We start from the raw sequence: 5,592 nt of genomic DNA on the forward strand, positions 1-5,592 counted from the left end.
ATTAGCACAAGAAATTTGGAGGAACGAGAGTGTTTGTGCGGCAAGTAAATTAAGGAGGATTTTACGGTGTATTATAATACACTAAAGCACATGTATTATATGGCCGATCTAACGGATAAGAATAATTGGGCCTTTTTAAGTTCAAGGGTATTTTTGACCTAATTTTTTTAACCTTTAATCGGCCCAATTTGGTCCAGGGGTATTATCATCCTAAATTTTTGATTAAATTAATTGCATTAATAAAGCACTTCATTATAGAGGCCCCATCATCGTGCGTACTCTTTTGAATTTCGGTTCGAGCGGTTCGTCCTCTCTCCTCCTCTCGAGCCCTAACCTCGGGCGCCCTCGATCGCGCCGATCGCCTCCGGCGCCCTCGATCGCCGCCGACCGCACTCGCTGTGTCTACCCCTCCTGCTCCTACCCCCCCCCCTCACTCCCTCCATCGCAAGTCACCCCAGTCGGGTCGCGGCGCCAGATCTTCCGACGAGCTGCTAATCCACTCCTTCCCCGAGCGGACGCCACCTTCCCCGACCCGAGAGGCCACATCATCCTCATCGACGTGCATCAACTTTTTCACGCCGGATCTTCGCTGTAAGTGCCTAGCCATCTCAAATCTTTTCTGGTCCCTTCTGCATATAGAACCAATAGGGGTCAGATTTGATTCGGGTTTAGGATATGTCATGTGAGGTTTAGGGTTTATCGTTTCAGAAAGTTGTGAGGAGATTTCGGTCGGATTTGGTTAGGGTTTAGGATATGTCATCTGAGGATTAGGGTTTATGTTTTCAGAAAGTTGTGATGAGATTACGATTGAAAGGAAGTGTAATTTGGATGTAGCTACGACATATTGAAGGACTTAGCTAGGATTATGTGGCATGAGAAAGTTGTCAGCAGATTTGGATTCAAAGAAAGTTATTTTGGATTTAGTTAGGAGATACTTTTGAATTAAGTTTCGATATATTTTAGATTTAGTTAGGAGATAATTATTTTGTATGGAGTTTGGACTTATTTTGGATTTAGTTAGGAGATAATTTGGTTTTAGTTAGGACATACTTTTGGATTTTGTTACGAGATAATTTGGATTTAGTTAGGATATAATTTTGAATGGAGTTTGGAGATAATTGATCTATCAGGGTGGATCTATCAAGGCATTTGAACGACTCGTGGACTTTGGATTTAGTTAGGAGATCATCAGTTAGAGCTAGCACAATCAATTACAAATTTCTGGATTTAGTCAAGGCATATTTACTTACAGCTTTTGAAGGACTGAGTTAGGTACATGAATCCGATATGAAAAATTAAATCAATTATTTAAGCAGAGTAGTGCATAATTTCGGTAACGTATGCTATCCATCCGTAACATTGACTATCTGTTTCCGCTGGCAGCATAACGACATGGATGATGAAGGCAACGATGGAAAAAACTTGGGTGATACAGGCATGGTCGACAAGGACATGGGTCATAGAGGTAACAAAGGCAAAGGCATGGACCCCAAAGGAATGGATGGTATGTGCATGGATGATAAGGATAATGAGGATGCAGGTAAGGATGGCATAGACATGGATGATGTACACATACAAGGTAAAGGAATTGATAATAAAGGCATGGCTGGTTCAGACCGGAATGAGTGTATGGAATACTTAGAGATTGTGAAGAAGACGTTCAGGACTGAGGAAGAAGCCTACATGTTCTACATAGGCTATGCGAGAAAAAAAGGATTTGGTGTTAGAAAGGATGATCTGAAGTACAGGGGTCCGGGTCCGAAACAAAATGCATACAGAAGGACATACAAGTGCTGCAAACAAGGATGGCGGGCTCTTAAGCACTTTAACAGAACTGAAAGAAAAAGAACACCGAGGGGTCTTTCTCGGTGTGGGTGTCCCACTCTTTTTCAGGTTGAGCTACAAGATAGCAGTGGCCTCTGGTTCGTCAAGAATTTTGTGGACAAGCATAACCATCTGTTTGTCCCTGTTGACCTGACTCCGTACTTGTCAGCTCATCGTAGAATGACTGACGCACAAAAGGCCGATGTCATCGAGTATGTTGTCGGTGTACTTCGAACACATCAGATTATGAATGTAATGGAGAAGAATGCCGGAGGTCCCGACAAGCTTGGATTTATAGATCGAGATCTATACAACCATGTTTCAGTCCAGAAGAAGCGCAAGATAGAAGGCAGTGACGCTAGATATTTGCTCACCTATATGATTGCACAGAAAAAAGTAGACCCGAAATTCTTTTTCAAATACACAAAAGACAGTGAAGGCCATTTGAGGAACATATTCTGGGCTGACTCACAATCCCGCATTGACTATGCTGCCTTTGGTGGTGTCGTGGTGTTCGACAGTACATATCGGTCTAACAAGTACATGCTTCCGTTTGTTCCATTTGTTGGTCTGAACCATCACCGCAGCATAGTTTTGTTTGGGGTCGGTCTAGTGTCAGACGAGACAGTTGAATCATATCAGTGGCTTTTTCATGTATTTTTGGAGGCAATGTCCCAGACGGCACCAATTTCAGCAATCACCGATGGGGACGGTGCAATGGCTAAAGCAATAGCTACTGTCTGGACCAGAACAGATCATCGTTTGTGCACGTGGCATATCGAGGAGAATATGGTCATGCACCTCCGCGAGGAAAAGCTGGAGCAATTTAGGGAATTCATTTACCGTCGTTGGGATGTTGATGAGTTTGAGAAAAGATGGGAGGCTTATAAGGTTCGGTTCAAAATAAAACCAACGGGCAAGAGGTCGTCATGGGTTAATAGGATGTACAAGGTATGACACAAATGGGCTGTTGCGTACACAAAGGGTAGATATTTCTTAGGCATGATGAGTAATCAGAGGAGTGAGTCTCTCAACTCAAGGCTTCATGTGCACCTGAACAGGAAGATGCAGCTTGTTGATTTGTTGCAGCATGTTGAGCACTGTGTATCCATAATGCGTAAGACTGAAGCAGCATTAGACGCAGTAGCAACACATATGATACCCTTCACTAAGTTGAATGCACACCCTCTGGAGATTGCCGCCTCTTATATTTATACAACTGTGATGTTTCCAAAGGTAAAGCGTCAGATTGTCGAAGGGACAAATTGGCAGGTCACGGACCGGGTAGCATGTGATGGTTTGGTCGTGTTTGGAGTTTTGCACAAAGCCCCATATGATAAAGTCCCATATGGCAGGGATGCTAGAGAATTGCAAGGTAAGGAAGGTAAGTATGCTGAGGACTTGCATGCAAAAAAATTGGATGCTGAGGATCCCAATGACTTGGAAGGTAAGGATGCTGAGGACTTGCATGCAAAAAAACTTGGATGCTGAGGATCCCAATGATTTGGAAGGTAAGGATGCTGAGGACTTGCATGCAAAAAACTTGGATGCTGAGGATCCCAATGACTTGGAAGGCAAGGGTGGTGTGGACTTGCATGCCAAAAACCTAGATGCTAAGGATCCCAATCACTTTGAAGGTAAGGACAGTGAGGAGTTGGAGGCAAAAAAAGTTGGATGCACAAGGCATGGATGCTAAGTCTGTGGATTTTATATATCATGTGACTTGTCTGTTTACAGGAGCAAGACTGGATGATGCAGCTTGTAAATGTAAAAAGTTGGAAATTCAGGATTACCCATGCGCACATATATTCTGCATTCTGGATCATCTTGGTGTACGCACATTTCCAAAAAAAATTGTCAAGAAAAGATGGACAATGTAGGCCAAGCCAGCGTTCCCTTCTTCGAGGACTGCGAATACTCATGTATGATCTGATCACATGAATAAGTATCATCAAATACGCAACATGGCTAGTGACGCTTTATTCACAGCCGCAGCTAGCGATTCACAGTCAGAACAGGTGATGGAGTTCCTCTGGAGTATATTGGTTGATGGAGAAAAAACTGATTTGGATGAAGGCCATAAATCGTTTGTTCCTTTGCCGGCATACTTCTCTGCTGCTCGCGAATGCTGCATTGATGACGTGGAAAATCCAATCAAAATAGTTCCAAAAAGGAGACCAACTACCGAAGAATCGAACATGAGGATTAAATCCAGGCGCGAGCGGATGAGAGGGAAAAAAGCAACGAAGTTAGTGCACATGTTTATCTCATTGTTCATTTCCATACATGCTTACAATGTTAATATGTTCTCTCTTTTTCTTCAATTTACTCAGGAACAAATCGGGGAAATCAAAGGTCACAAGGAGGAAGAAGCGAAAAGACAAAGACTCAGAGGCAGAAGAAGACACAGATTCAGATATAGAAGAAGAGGGAGATTAAAAAGAGCAACAAAGTTAGTGCACATGTTAATCTCATTGTTCATTTCCATACATGCTTACAGTGTTAATATGTTCTCCCGGAGAGGAAAAAAGTCCATTTTACTACCCTGAATAAAGTGGGTGGTTCACTTTACCCCCTGATCTATTTTTTGACTCCTTCTACCCCCCAAACAAACCAAAACCGGACAAAACACCCCCCTGGCTGGTTTGTCTCAACTCGCTGCTGATGTGGCACTAGTCAACGGTGGTTTTGACCTCGGTGGGCCCCCCTTGTCAGGTCGGGCGTGGGCATCCCCGTCGCTCCCTCGCGCATCGTTCTGGCTCCAGCGCGACCCCGCCGACAAGCCGCGTTGCCACCTGCTCCACCCCGCTGGCCCGCCTCCTCCAGCGGCTACGTCGCCCCGCCGTTCGCCGTGGCGCTCTCGGTGAGCATCCCGCTCGGCCTCGCCTCGCTCCTCCGCGGCATTGGCTCCGGCGCCGTCCGCCCGTTCGCCGCTCCGGCCGCGCGCCTGCACTGCTCCGCCTCCTCGCCGAGCTTGCGCTGTGGACCCCAGCCGCCCTCGCGCGCTGCTCGCGCCGTCGTCCTCGGCCACCCGCCGGCTCCGACCGCCCCCGCTCTGCCCTCGCGCGCGCGGCCCTATCCGCACCCAAGCCGCTCTACCCTCGCGCGCGTGAACCCATCGTTGAGCTTGGCCGCGCCCAGCCTCCCCCGCTCGACGCACACCGGCTCCGCTTGCTGGCTCCGACCACGCATGCTCTGCCCTCGCACGCGCAGTCCAGTCCGCACCCAAGCCGGTCTGTGCCGCTCTGCCCTCGTGCGCGTGAACCCGTCACTGCGCCTGGCCGCGCTCGGGGCGCGCCGGCTCCGCCCGCCACGGCCGCCTGCCAGCTCCACGCGCACCAGCCGCCGCCGCTGTGGACAGCTGGTACTATAGTAGGGGGACACCCTTTTTTTCTTTTTTCTATTTCTTTTTAAAAAAAACTAATGTGTGGGACCCATCGGCAGGTCAAATACCACCTTTGACTGTGTCCACATCATCATCCGGTCTGGGTAAACCACCTAGGGTGCTTTTTTGTCCGGTATGAGATTGTTTAGGGGGGGTATAGGAACCGAAAAATAGATCAGGGGGTAAAGCGAACCACCCACTTTATTCAGGGTAGTAAAATGGACTTTTTTCCTCGAAGAGTGTTCACATGTTTTTCTTCAATTTACGCAGGAAAAAATCGGGGAAATCAAATAGCACATACAGAAGAAGCAAAAATAGCATTCTTATTTCCTCGAAGAAGCAAAAAGAAGAGACAGAGTCAGATACAGAAGAAGAGACAGAGG

The 5,592-nt window shown here is 46.9% G+C and overlaps 1 pseudogene; it reads left to right on the forward strand.

Moving 5' to 3' along the window:
* Positions 1-1,392: 1,392 nt before the first annotated feature.
* On the forward strand, positions 1,393-5,197 carry LOC147968007 (protein FAR1-RELATED SEQUENCE 5-like; annotated as a pseudogene).
* The last annotated feature ends 395 nt before the right edge of the window (positions 5,198-5,592 follow it).

Source organism: Triticum urartu, chromosome 5A (assembly GCF_056163025.1).
Source record: "Triticum urartu cultivar PI428250 chromosome 5A, HENAU_Tu73, whole genome shotgun sequence".
NCBI classification, from domain to species: Eukaryota; Viridiplantae; Streptophyta; class Magnoliopsida; order Poales; family Poaceae; genus Triticum; species Triticum urartu.